We start from the raw sequence: 15,383 nt of genomic DNA, 5'->3' as shown, positions 1-15,383 counted from the left end.
CAGTTTTCTTGACATCACGCACTTCTGGTTCTCCTCCCTGTCTCACCACTCACTCATCCTCAGACTCCCTTTCTGCATCTTTGTTTACATCATTCCCAATAATCATGAGGGTCTCCTGAAGCTCCGTCCTGGGTCCTCTCAGATTAAAAAAAATTTTTGTTGTTCTTTTAGATTTGAATGAAGGACACTAAAGTCTATGACAATCATTGTTTTATTCTCAGGATCTTCCTGTAGTTCGATGAGTTTTTCCTTTAGGTTCTTAGATGTTATGCCACTTGGTACATATATACATAATATTAATAGTTATTACTTATAGTGCCTTTAGTTTCCCTGCTTGTCTTTCTCACACACACACACACACACACACACACACACACACACATGAATGACATCTATGTATGTAGATGTATATATTCTTACCTATCTGAAATAATAACTACCATTCCTTTTTTGAACACAGTTGAATACGTTCCATTCCAATCCTTCGTTTTAATTCCTTATGAATATTTACACTTTTTATTGTGTTACTTGTAAACAACATTGGATTCTCCTTCCTGATACAGTTTGATTCTCTCTTTCATCTTATGAGTGAGTTCATAACATTCGCATTCATGGGTATGATTCAGTTTGGTTTTGACTTCATCAAATCCTATTATACTCTCTTTTCTTAGTCCTCTATACCCTTGTTTAGGAGAGAAGAGAAAGAGGGAAAAAAACAAGGAATGAAAGCAGCACCAGTTACCTATAGTTGACATTTCTTGAAGCAATCTAATCCCAGCCCTTTATCCTCCCCCTTTTCTCTTATCCCTGACTGTGGAGAATCAGAGTTCTCCTGAAGGATTGACTGAAGCAGGGCCAAGTCATCCAGAGGGCGAATAAGGGGGATTGGCAGGGCCTCCCTGTCTCTGACACCTTCATGTTTTCTTACTGCTTATTTCTTGAGTGTAAGGGGCCCAGAGGGACCCAGGGGATGCAAGTCAGAGGCAAAGCCTGTTCCCATGGGAACGGTGCTGACGCACACCCTGGCAGAAGCTCTGTGTGACCCTGGAACCTGATGTTCCTGCAGATACCAATGTCCTGTACAGTAAAGTTACAAGTGAGCCTGGGAACCCAGGAACTAGCTGCAGGAACAAGATAAGCTTCCTTCCTTACTGTGGATGTAAGGATGTGGAATAGTCATGAGATGGTGAAGTAATGGGATGAGCTCAGCATGTATGTGATTGGTGGATACAGCCTTTATAAACCCTAACCCTCAGCTGAATAAAGAGAGCTGCTTGGATCATCTTGTCTCCAGTCTCCTTCCCTCAGGGCCCACAGAGTAGAGGCCCGTGGGTCAGGGGAATCCGAGCACTTGAGGACAGCTGCAGTGTTATCTAGGAAAGGATGTGTACATTCTGTGACTTGGGAACACGGAACTTGGAAGAATGTTTTGTCTTGGGACTAACTTTCCCCTGGGAACTATTGAATTCACATGAGATGTATTGATATGTTTGAGTATATGAAGTCTTGCTGAGCTACAATAAACGAGTCATGTACAGATTGCACAGGCTTGCCTAGCCCCCACCCTGCTGCTGTTGTCTCTTTCTTTTCAATCACCGCTGTGCCTCTGATCAGCCAGTTGGTGGCACCTGACCTGAATATTTGAATCTAGCTAGCCCTTTCTAATTTTTTTTCCTTTAATAATCAGCCTTCTATAATCCTAGTTTGATTTGCTTGTGGCTGTCTGTTCATCAACTGTACCCTTCTTTTCCAATCCCTGGCCCAGCTAAGTCCCTTGTTTACTTTATTGTATAGCCACCACTACACTCTCCCCCCCACCTTCACAATACCTTTCTTTGCCTGCTACAGATAAGAACAAGGTTTACAAGGTTCCTGTTCCTCTAACTCTCAGTTTTATAATATTCTGTTATGTTATCACAATTATGACATATAGTTCTTCCTCCTCATTTTTTCCCTAGGGCATTAATTTTTTTGAACACTCCAAACTTGAATTTGACTTTCTTTGTTCCATCACTGAAATGTGACGTTAGAGATAGTGAATATAATTAGAGACATTGAGATTGTGATTGTGAAAGGGCAGTCCTCTCTCAGGATGCAAGCACTTGATCAGCACTTAGTCTTTTTAATTCAGTAAGTCTTGTTTGTCTTTTTAGGGTTCTTTTTTCTGCTAGGTTTGCCTTTTGAAGACTCTACTTAACAGGAATTACTGGGTATCTTCTATATTTCTTTTCTGTGTTGTAGTTACTCTCTACGTATCTACTATGGTAGATATACATCTGATGGGGTGCTTATGCTTGGACCCCAGCTCTAGGGCCATATCTCTCCCCAGTCCAAAGACCTTATCTCTGGCAACAACTCATGAGTGGACCCAGTGAGGCAAACTATTTCTCCTTGTTACAGAAACAAGCTGACTGCAATAGAATTTCCCTTGTATGAAGAGAACTATCTTGTGCCCGCAGTACTATCATGTACTGATCTCCACAGTTACTGTACACAATCCAGAGGTCAAGCGCATTTTTCTGTACTCCTTTTCCTTTTCAGTTCGAGATGTTTAGATAAGATTTATGAGACTCTCTGCTAATATATTTTTACTAGCCTTTATTATGGATACTCTATCCTTTGCTAAGAGATGATAACTTTTGTGGCTTAAAATGTGATCCAGAAGTTAAACTCAGACACCACCAGAACATCTAAACTTTACTCCTCAAATTTCTCTCTCTCTCCTGTAGACTTTATTTTCAGGTGTTTGCCATGGTGAGAATGCCACCTGTGACCCTAATACCTTTATTTGTTTCTTAGGACTTCCTGGTATGAAGCAATCTTTCCTAGATTCCTTCTGAATTTTCACTTGTGTTCTCATAAAACACTCGAAGTAAGTAGTAGCAAACAAGTTGAACAAGTCTCAGCAGGTTCTGTCATGTTCCTAATCTAAACACAACATGTCAGGACACACCCCTATCTGGCTTCTGTCTCCTTGGCAGACAGAAGACACTCTCATTACCTCTCGGTAGGCCATCATCAACTCTCCCTCTTTTTCTCTCCTTTTCACCTTCAACAGGTCATTTCTGTCTGAGGGCCTCTTTGGATTCACACTGTGATTCTTTAGGATACAAGCAGCTATTTTCCTTAAAGTCCATCTGATGGGGTTCAGACTGGGAACTTCCTTGGATTCTCCTTGAATCTCCTCACTTAACCTGGCTTTTCATACTCAAATTGAGCTCTCCTGGTAACCTGGCTTTTCCTACTCAAAGACTGCCCCACCTGCTTCCCACCTAGGTGCTCCCTAATCTGTTGTCTCTTGATTGCCTCCAGCTGTTTCCAGCCTTTGATCCTCCTGGGATTCCCTTTTTGAACTTCTCAGGACCCTCCCTACACCCCTTCTCTCAGCACTCTAGACTAGCAGAACCTCCTTCTCCCCCCATCCCTCCTATAGTCTTTTCTGTATTGAAGTTCCATCTGTTGACCTGAAAACTTGGTTAGAGAAAAGGCAGCAGGCTAAATGCACACATTTTATGATTTAATTAATCAATTCCCCATAAAGACAACAGTTACATGGCGCTATGGAGCCAGGATCAGACTGGCTGACTTAGTACAGAAATTGACTGTCCTACGTACATCTTGCCATGAGGAAGGAGTTCTCTTGATAAACACATTGTAAACAAAGTGGCCTCAGTTGGGTTTTATGATCCCAGGCTATGGGCATCTTCTTTCTGTAGCATGTCCCTGTGATTTAAGATAAGGAAAAAGTCCCATCACCCAGATAACAGACATCCTGTCCTACACAGGCCTTTGAAGTTGTTATCTTAACAGAGTTTGACAAAAGCTGAAGTCATACCCCAAGGTATCTGTGTTTTTCTCTTACCACTAGGATGCTAGAAGAAGAGTCTGATAAGGACGTCCCATTTGCCCATCGAAAGGCATCCTCTAAGCAAAGGAGACTATTAGGTCCAGGCTCTTCTTAATTCAAACTTTGGCCCTTATTAAAGTCTAACATTTATATTAGATATTATCACATCTTGCCTCCATGAAGGTGCTCAGATTCTGTCCAGCTCAGACTCTGTCTAGCTGGGATTCTATGTGGCCCACTTGTGAATGCAAGCATCACAAATGCTTAGGTTCCTTAAGAGGCAACCCAAGATGGTGAATCTTTAATAAACTTTGTTTTCTTTGGCTTTAAGAAGGCTTGAGTTGAATTCATTTGAGCACTACCTGGACTGTTGGTATTTTGGGGTCCCCATCACCCCTGAGCCTCGTCATTTATGGTTCCCTGTCCAGGAAAAGCTGCTAATCTCAAGTTCTTCTGCTCAAACTGGAAGGTATGTAAGCCTCCCTCTCTCCCTATCCCCTACTTGCTCTCCAAGCACCTTGGAAGCGGATTTTCGGACCTGGCGTCAGGTCCCAGTATCGGGCAGAGTCTCTGAACTTCCTGGGCATGAGGGAGTTAGAGACTCAGGTTGTTGGTCCAGTGGCTGTGTTTGAGGCCATGGACCTGGGCATACCCTCCAAGCACAATTCTCTGAACTTTCTGGGTGCTAGGAGGTTAGAGAAACATCAGTTAAGTGGGTGCCCAATTCTCTGGATTTCCTGGACGCAAGGAAATCAGGGAAAACTCGGTTATTTTTGTCCTCTTTTTTTTTCTCAAGGTTTACTTCCATGTCGTCCGTTAAGGAGGGGAGATTTCTAGCCCCACGCCAAGTAATGGGTTAGACTTCATCAGTTCCAAAAAATTTGCCTTTGGGTTGTCTTTTACAAAATTGGAAAAAATTTAGCTTCTCTAAAGAACTTTAAAAGAAAAAGTTGGTGTTCTTTTGCAACACACTTTGGCCTCAGTATCACCTGAAGGACAACAAAGTGTGGCCCATGTTTGGGACTTTACAATGTAATACCCTTTTACAGTTAGAATTCTATGGTCTCCAAAAGGAAAAATGAATAGAAATCCTTTGTCAAACTCTCTCAGGACCCCATTCTCAGAAAAGATTGTAAGATGCTTGTAGTTAGAGCTGCCCCACAAAAGAGAAATGGGGGTGAATTGGATGTTTTGGATGACCCCTTGTTTATGGCTCCTAGGATCTCAGCCTCAGCTACTCACCTATCTCTGTTCTCAACCCCCACTCAGTTCCCTGTGGTGCCTCCCTCTGCAGCACTCACTCAGGCCCCCGTGGCACTCTCTGGGGCATGTCCCCCTCCTACCCCTACTCTTCCTCAGGTACCAGCAGATCTTTCCCCTTGCCAGCCAGATGCCCTGGCCCTGCAGCCTAATCCAGTTCAGCAGGCATTCCCCAGCCCCTCTCTCACAAGAAGTGAGACTTCCTATCTCCCTCCACAAGCCCCTGTCCCCATTGTGCCATCAGGGCTGTTTCTCTTGAAAGAAGTGCCTACCCCACCGAGTGGCACAACCAGGGTACATGTTCCGTTCTTTCGGATCTCACCCAGATTAAAGAGAAACTGGGGAGATACTTGGAAGACCTCTCTAGGTTTACTGAGGGTTTTACAATTTGAACTCTCTTGGAAGGATCTGCATATTCTTTTCTCTGTCTGTTGTACCTTTGAGGAGAAGGGGAGAATTTGGGAACATGCCCAAAAGTTTGGCAATTGTATGGCTAGTGATAATGTTTAATATAAAATTTTGGAATAATCTCTTTATTCTCTCTGAAGCAAACTCAGAAAATGCCTCTTCCTATGTCAACAAAGCCAGCCAGGGCTGACTTAACATTCCTTAAGAGACCTTTAACCTAAGACACTATCTTGAATAATGGGACGTTTTCCATATCTTAATATTTGTAGACATATACTATGTTATGGCATGTTAATGGTAAAGAAAACACAGACATCTTGGGTCATAATTTCTATGTGAAACTTTTGTCAAACTCTGTTATCTTATTGTATTTACAACCTATGCAATTAAGAAATTCCTTTCTAATGGTCTAGTTAATCACTCATGGAGATCATAAATCTGAAGGACACAGAACACTTCTTTGTCCTAAAAACATATTTAGGACATATGTCCTAAAGGCTGCCCAGTTCTTTGTATCGGTAGCCAGAACATTTCTGGCTCCATAATGCATTATGTTACCGTTTTCTTTAATAGGGAGTTGATTAATTAATTAATTAAATCATAAAATATATGCATTTAGCCTGTTGCCTTTTCTTTAACCAAGTTTTCAGGTCAACAAGAGCAAAGAGATTATTCCAAAATTTTATATTAAACATTATCACAACTGAATCAAATATAATTGTACACAATCCAATGTTCTACAAATTAACTGAGGAAAAACTTCATATTTGACAGGAGCTTTTAGGGAAACTGGAAGGCAATTTTGCAGAAGGTGGGTTTAAACTATACCTTTAAAAAAGCTCAAAGTGGAAATTGAATTCTAAAGGCCCTACCATTAAAAATTAGAACCATAACAGTTATCTTTAAAAAGAAGCTATGACTAGGAAAAATTTCTTAACCACAGAAAAAAGATAGAGACAGTAAGGATAAAACAGACAATTCTGTTTACATGAATTGTAAGAGCAAGCGTGAATCAAATCAATGAAAGGATAAGCAGTGAAACTCTCACTAGGGGGAAAAAATCTTAAATGATCTGATGGCCCGTATAATACAACAAAATAACGAAAAGCAAGAATCATCAGGTTCTCAAAAAAACTGAAAAGCCAAATGAGATGAAGTCTTCCTAATTACCAATAAGAAATGGAAATCAAAATATGAGTTTGCATAACCAACCGATAAATTCTCAGGCGTCAAATAATGGGGCTAGTCAGTGTCAGAGGTTGTGGAACTGTGTTCTCTCACACAGAGGCTGCTCTTGGGGGAAGAAATGACTGAAATACTCTGGCTCAGATCCTGATACAGATAGGCCACAAGGAGGTCAAAGACATGAATGAAGGTCCAGTAGAGAGAAAAAATTTATAGTAGTGATAATGTTTAATATAAAATTTTGGAATAATCTCTTTGTTCTCTCTGAAGTAAACTCAGAGAATGCCTCTTCCTATGTCAGCAAAAGCCAGCCAAAGCTGACTCTGCATTCCTTGGAGACCTTTAACCTATGACATATCTTGAATAATGGGACTTTCCTTTGTATCTTATTATCTATAGACACATACTATGTTATGGCATATTAATGGTAAGGAAAAAATAGGCATCCTGGGTTTCTATTGAACATTGTTTGCCCCTTCCTGTGTCAGTTATCTGTTTAGGGCAGGAAGCCTGCCACTCACTAGTGGTGGGATTTCCTTCCTTGTCACCGAGACATATGTTTACCCAGCTTGGAATCCCAACATTTGATTGACATTGCTTTGTTAATTGTCTTGTCTTACTGAATTTATGATTTGCTTAGTTAAGAGAGTTTCCTCCTCATGGCAAAATGTATATAAGCCAGAAGATTTCTGCACTGGGTAGCCAGAACATCTCTGGCTCCATAATGCATTATGTAACTGTTTTCTTTATGGGGAATTGATCAATTAATTAATTAAATCATAAAATGTATGCACTTAGCCTGTTGCCTTTTCTTAACAAAGTTTTCAGGTCAACAGTAGTAATGAACTAGAAATAAGCTGTCCCTAATTTAGTGAATGGTGAAAGAAAGCATATGAAGCAATGGAATCCAACATTAACTAATGATCTATATGAAGAATTTAGAAAGCACAAAGAGACAAATGCAAAATGAAGATGTCATTATTTGTCCTTTGTTTCCAAAGAAAAGGATTTAAGTGAGGTAAGACTACGCAAAGCCACCAGCCCTGCTTTGTCCTGAGAGCACATAACGAACCAAACATAACCAGGAAGACCACATACAAAAGATGGCCGACTTTGACCCTGCAGAAGAGGTAAGGAAAGGAATCTTCCCGTATTGCAAAAGTGGAAAACTCTTGACATTTAATGTGCTGTAGTGTGTTATTTGATTTTTCTAGTCTTAAATTTTTATGGATCTCTTTATATAATATTTCTACATATATCCCATCCCACCCCTCTTATACATAGTGACTCATCCCTTAAACAAACAATTGAGGAGGGGAGGAGAAAAAACACAAACCACTATTTTTCTTGTTTTTTTTTTTTTTTTTTTAAATCATTATTCCATGAATTCTCGCTGGGTAGAAGAGGGCTATGTTCAGAAATGAATATGATGTAAAGAAAAAAGCATAAAATTATTTTTCGGACAATATGAGTCAAGAAGGACCTTCGGTAACACCTCAAGTATCTGGAAATCTCAAGGAGTATATCATTCTAGACAGGTGAATTTCTCAAGCAGATAAAGGTTTATCACATTATACACTAAAATTCTGTAAATTATATTACCTACTTCTCTACCTTGAATATGTAAAGCCCTTTGTAAATCCATAAAAGCACTATTTAAATAGAGGCTTTGTTCCTAAATAAAATCTCATACATTTGTATGTGAGTCCCTGCTCTGGGGGAAGCCCCTCCCAGCTATTCAACGACCTCCTTTGTCACATTCTCTTACTTCCCAACCGCTTGAGAGAGGCCAGGACTTCTCTCTCCTTCAGATTATTTTTATTCTTTGTTTTCATCTTTAAGCCCTTTCTTAAAAAGAAAAAAAAAGAAAGAGAGGAAAATACAAGACTATTACATTGTCCCAGCAGACTCAGAAGGAGGAGGATTTGTGGAATCTCTTTCCTGAACCTCTTCATGCAGATGCAGTTCACTTTGACAAGTCAGGAGACAAATGCCTTATACCCTCTGCAAACAGTGCATAAGCCTTGCTGCCCTCTACTCCCACCAGGGGGGAGATACCTGTCCTCCCAGCAGTCAAAGATGACTATCTTACAATGGGCTGCCTATTGTTCCCAAATGTTTGTTCACATGCCTCCAGGCTGAGCAGCTGGTCTCCATCTCTTTCTTCCTGAAGAATATCTGGTCACTGGATTCAGATGGCTCTGGAGAAGTGAGGCTGGTGACCTGCACAGCCCTCCCTCACTCAAAACAAAGTCAAGTGCAAGTCATGTCATCATTTCTCTGATGGCATGGTCTTCTTTGGCAATGAAGGATGAACACACACTTCAAAGTATTATAACAAACTGAATTCTTAATTATTGCAGTATTCTTAGACATAAGAGACTGACTCATAGAAAAACACTGTTGCTTTTAAAATCCTTTTAAACAATGGGAACATCTTAAGATGCGTCTTAAGTACATAAACTTCTGCCCATGTTCTAATTTCAGATAAAAATAATATTAGATTTCCCAGTAAGATTACACAAAAGGCTCACATGTCACTTGTTATTGACCACAGAAACCATTCAGCACATTGGGCACATGTAAAGTGAGGCGTGTCTGGCTCTGGGCTCTTCCTCATCATTTTCCTGTCAGGGTTGGGCATTTGTCATATACTCTGTTAACTATAGCTAATTGTGTGTTCGTCCTTTGTTGCCAGAGAAGACCGTGCCATCATAGAAATGATGACATGACTTGCACTTGACTTTGTTTTGAGTGAGGGAGGGCTGTGCAGGTCACCAGCCTCACTTCTCCTCCAGAGCCATCTGAATCCAGTGCCAGATATTCATCAGGATGATGGGAGATGACCCAGGATGAGGCAACTGAGGTTAAGTGACTTGCCCAAGGTCACACAGCTAGTGAGTGTCAAGCGTCTGAGGTGAGATTTGAACTCAGGTCCTCCTGACTCTTGCACTGGTGCTCTATCCACTGGACCACCTAGCTGCCCTTATAGCTAATTGGACTCTGCATGCTAAGTTAATTATGTATGTGTATCCTGTGTGCCTTTCTACATTTCTCTGAATCCATCTTATTTTTTCCATGTACATTTGAAAGAAATATGAACCTCTTATGAGGAAGGCCTCTAGTGTGTTCCCATTGTGGATTATTCTCCTTATTGGTTTTTGTTGATTCTGTTAACCATTTTGAGGAAAGACCAATTTATTCTGATGATTTCTAGCTTTAAAAAAATGTGTTCCTTGTTCCATAAAAGGCTTTTTCTACATCTATTGATGTAATAGCGTGGTCTTAATGGTTGTTATTATTGGACTGGCCCATGTGCCTAGAATTCTGGTTCTCCTGTCTCCTTCTCTGGCTCCTCTCGCTTCTTTCAGGTCTCAGCCAAAATTCTGCTTTCTTCAAGAGGCCTTTCCCTGCCCTTCTCAACCCTTGGCCTACCTTCAGTGATTATCATCAGTCTGTTCCAAGTGTGTCTTCATCAGTGTTGCCTCCCATAGTTTCACCATCGTAGGAAGAAGAGAAAAGATAACCAGTAGGTCCTGGGGGCTTTGTGCTGGGCAGGGTGCCCAGCCTCCAGTGTGTGTCTTCTTTGTACACAGTTTGCTTGTTTTTCTCCCTGATTAGATGGTGAGTTCCTTGAGGGCAGGTGCTGTCTTTTCACTCTTTTTGTAACCCCAGTGGTTAGCACAGTGCCTGGAGCATGGTGTGCACACACCCATGATTCAGGCATATTACACATTTGTAGTCCTTACATATGAGTGTGTGTGTGTGTGTGTGTGTGTGTGTGTGTGTGTGTATGTGTGTGTGTGTGTGTGTGCCTCTGAGCTCCCAGAGCATGTGGGAGTCTCCAGAAGGGACTAGGGACCTGGGATAAAGGGGAAGTCTCACCCTCCAAGTGAGAAAATAAACCTCTCTGGCTTGGTCTCCGCTGGTAGGCCTCAGAAGGGATGGAGGTCCTCATCCCTTCCACTTCGGACTCAGGCGGGTACCCAATGTTGTGCTGCTAGATGCCTGTGGAAGACTCAATTGACTGGAGTCCTTACCGTTCCAGGATTAGCTGAAGGAACGGGAAATGCTTCATGTGGTCAAGAAAAGGAGACTTTGCTCTTTGTATCCTGAGTGCTTAGCACAGGGCTCTGCATCATTAAAGCTTAAAAAATACTTCAGTCATTCATCCAAGTATTTGTAATAGCAGAGTCTGAACATGGTAGCTCATGGAGTCTTGGTCGCCCTTTCTGAACAAGGGGAGCCAAGCCTTCCTTCCTGCTCCTCTTCATTTTTTGTGCTTTTCAATATAACCCACTGCCATTTTGGAGAGCTCATCTACACCCATGAGCTAATGGGAGGTGTGAGAGTCAGAAGGAGTTAGGATCCTGACAACTCTCTGGTTCCCCTTGGATAATGTCTACATTTTATCAGGGATCCTTATGGTCCAACCCAATGGTAATTTCAGACCAGGTAGTAGTCCATTTTTATTCTAGTACTGAATGCATACTAAATAATTAAGAAATGCTTTGTCTTTCATTCACCATATATTTGATATTCCCACGACCACACTGTTGACCTGAAAACTTGGTTAAAGAAAAGGCAACAGGCTAAATGCATACATTTTATGATTAACATGCCATAACATAGTATATGTCTACAAATATTAAGATATGGAAAATGTCCCATTATTCAAGATAGTATCTTAGGTTAAAGGTCTCTTAAGGAATGTCAAGTCAGCCCTGGCTGGCTTTTGTTGACATAGGAAGAGGCATTCTCTGAGTTTGCTTCAGAGAGAACAAAGAGATTCTTCCAAAATTTTATATTAAACATTATCAACACCCATTTTGCATATGGAGAAACTGAAGCTGAGAGAAGAATCAATTTTCCCAGGCTTAAAAGGCTATTAAGTCTAGATTCTAAGCTAAGTCTTTTGGGTTCAAATAGAGGTGAGAGGTTTTTGTCTTTTTTGTTTTTTAAAACTAAAATTCTATATGTGGTCCAGAGCACATTAACCCTAACCCTAACCCTAAACTATGGAATTCAATCGTAGAATGCAGTAGATCATTTCCTTTTGTATTATATTTTGGTATGTTATATGATTTCTCCCATTCATTTTAATTCCTCTATACAACATGACTATAGTGAAAATGTATTTAATAGGAATATATGTGTAGAACTATATAAAATTGTATGCCATCTCAGAGAGGGAGGGGAAGGGAGAGGGAGGGAGGGAAAAAAAATCTAAATTATATGGTAGTGATTACAGAGCACTGAAAATAAATTTTAAACAATTCTCTATGTGGAGGGTGTTGTCTGGGTATTGTCCCGGTCTCTGTGGCCCTATTTTTGTGGTCCTTTGTTTAAAACTGAGGATATCTCCTTGACAAGTTATGAATGTGTCTAGACTAGTTCATTCACCTAATCTCTACTCATTAGAAAAGGAAGGGGAGTTTATGAATTGTTTAGAGATTTGAGAGCAAGTTCTCTGCTTTTTAAAAAATTTTTTTGATTAAATAAAACCTGACCTATATTAAAAAAAAAACATGATAGTTCCAAAATCACTGATGGAGGAAAATAGTTTGTAAAATAAATATTTCTAAAAATAATATTTTATTCTCCCTCATAACATGTAAAATCAATTAATATTCATTTTAAAAAACAAATTCTCACCTTTCCTCTCTCCCCTCCCCCTTCCCTGAGGGTTAACCAATTTGATATAGGTTATAGGTGTGTAATCATGCGAAACATATTTCTGTATTAGTCATTTTGTGAAAGACACAGACTGAAAAAAATAAAAGAAAAAATAAAGTGAAAAAATATTATGCATTAATCTGCATTTAGGCTCCATCAGTTCTTTCTCTGGAGGTGGATAGCACTTTTTAGCATGAGTTCCTTGGAGTTGTCTTGGATCATTGTATTGCTAAGAATAGTAGGTCATTCACAATTGATCATTATACAATATTGCTGTTACTGTGTACAATGTTCTCCTGTTTTTGCTCACTTTACTTTGCATCAGTTCATTAAGTCTTCCCAGGTTTTTCTGAGAGCATCCTGCTCACCATTTCTTATAGCACAATAGTGCTCCATCACAGGAATATACCACTACTTCCTCAGTCATTCCCAAACTGAGCTCTCCTCTCAATTTCCAAATCTTTGCCATCACCAAGAGACCTGCTATAAATACTTCTGTACATGTAGGTTCTTATCCTTTTCTTGCTGTGATGAATGAAAAGCCTGAGAGACAGAGCTTCTGGGAAATTAATGTTTAATTTATTAATTAGGCTAGCAAATAATAAATTGATGGTGAGTGGTCTCCTTGGGTAACCAAAGACAAAGACCATGGAGATCATTGAAAAAGTGGGTGCCCCCCTGAAAAGCAGAAATCAACCTTCATTGGTGAACAGGTGGGCTGAAAGCTGCCAGCTCCTCCAGCTGAGAAAGTGGCTTAATCTTGAAACTGAGCTGCCTCCAGCTATGTGGACAAAGGCATCCATCTCCACTTAGACCACTGAAATTGAACCATGGGAGGGGGCAGGGCTCTAATGGCATAGTCTAATGCTTTTAGGGCTGGAATCCACCTAGATTAGATCCTATTCACACTTTAATCAGAAGTAAATTTTCTTAATTGGTGGGGTCCCTCCCAATTTTAAGGAGAATCCCAATCTCATCTTCATCATCCTGATCTTCCCAGACTGACTGGACCTACAAAGGCTGGTCCCTGAATGAGGAAATAAAGGGGGAAAAAACCCTCATTCCTAATTTAATAATTGGTTATTAACATGAAAGGAAAAATAATCATTTCTCTCATGTGATCCCTTTGGGATATATACCTAGCAGTGGTATTTCTGGGTCAAAAGGTATGCCCGGTTTTATAACCCTTTGGATATAGGTCCAAATTGTTCTTCAGAATGGTTGCATCAGTCCACAACTCCACAACTCATGTCCCAGTTTTCCAACATGTCCTCCTTTTTTGTCACAGCCAATCTGGTAGGTGTGAGGTGGGGGACCTCAGAGTTGTTCTAATTTGCATTTCTGCTGGAGAAATATTGGCAGGTGTCTGTGAGTGATGATGGCCATGATGCTCAGTCCTAGTTCCAGGGCATGTTTCCTTGTCCATGCTCAGGGACCTTTACTGTTGGTTTTCAGTTACTCAGTGTTCAGCTTTATCTTACTGAGTTTTTATTCTTTTGGTTCCTTTATGCACACCAATATTCCATGATGTTGATCAATCAGTTTTGTTCCATGGTTTTTCATTTGATTTCATGACTCCATTTGGGGTTTTCTTGGCAAAGATCCTGGAGGGATTGGCCATTTCCTTCTCCAACTCATTTTACACATGAGAAACTGAGGCAAACAGGATGAAATGCCTTGCCCAGGGTCACCCAGTTAGCATGTGCCTCAGTACAGATTTGAACTCAGGATGATGAGCCTTCCTGTCTCCAGATCCAGCACTCTGTGCTCTATGGCATCCTCTAGCTGCCTTTTGATCAATCAATAAACAAACATTAATCATGCTCCTACTATGTGCCAGTGATAGGATAGAGGCATTTGAGATGCAAAGGGTAGTGTCCATTGGCATCTTCACTTCTTCTGTCAGCAGTGATTTGGGGAATTAGCCCAACTTTGATAGGCCCAGTATAAACGCAGGTGGTGGCATGATCCAAACAGATAAGCATGGGGAAACCTCCACAACCAAACATAGTCTATATTAACCCAGGTTTTTGGTTCTTGGGATTAGGTTACATTCAGCTAGGTGGTACAATGGGTAGAGCACTGGGCCTGAAATCAGGAAGACCTGAGTTCAAATTTAGACTCAGATGTTTACTATGTGATCCTGGGCAAGTCACTTCCCCTGTTTGCCTCAGTTTCCTCATCTCTAAATTGAGCTGGAGAAGGAAATGGCCAACCCCTCCTGTGTCTTTCTCAGGAAAACCCCAAATGGGGTCATGGAGAGTGGGATACAACAATGAACTTTACTACTACTTCTGTACAGACACTCCCCTCCCTCTCTCTTTCATACTATTTCACCTTTTTGTAGGTAGGAAAAGAAAATGAGCAATGGCTTTTAGCTATCAAGTTTGCTATCAGCTGGAAAAGGAGTATGGTTTTTATATTTTTCTTTCTCTTATCAAGCTCTGCCTAAAATTCCTTATCCTGTTTGTTTGGGCCTTGGTAAGAATTTCTATCCTTCACTAACCCAAGCCAGGATAGGCCATTATTTTAGTGCTGGGTTAACTGGTCTTATTGCCACTTTCAAAGGGGCATTACCCTTTTATTGCCCTTACCCCATCACTGTGCAACCTTTCTCTTTTGAAGTTGGCTCAGTCAGCAATGTCCACTCTGTCCTGAGTGCAAAGGTAGCCCTTAGTATACCAGCTCCAGGCCGTTCTCCCTCCTTTCCTGAGAAGCTCAGCACTGGGCTCACTCATCTGTCTCTCCTCTCCAATTTCTGCCCTTCTCCTTAGAGACTCTAATATTCACATAGAAGTTCACTTAACCAGCTACAGTCAGGATCACACAGGACCTTGCAGTTTCTACATTAAAAGATCGAAGGAATTGGAATATGATATTCCGTAAGGCAAAGGAGTTGGTAGTACAGCCAAGGATTAATTACCCAGCAAAGTTGAACATAATATTTCAGGCAAGGAGATGGACATTCAATGAAATAAGGGATTTCCAGCCCTTCCTGATGAAAAGG

The sequence above is a fragment of the Notamacropus eugenii genome, chromosome 2, assembly GCF_028372415.1.
Source record: "Notamacropus eugenii isolate mMacEug1 chromosome 2, mMacEug1.pri_v2, whole genome shotgun sequence".
NCBI classification, from domain to species: Eukaryota; Metazoa; Chordata; class Mammalia; order Diprotodontia; family Macropodidae; genus Notamacropus; species Notamacropus eugenii.
This window is presented reverse-complemented; position numbering follows the sequence as displayed.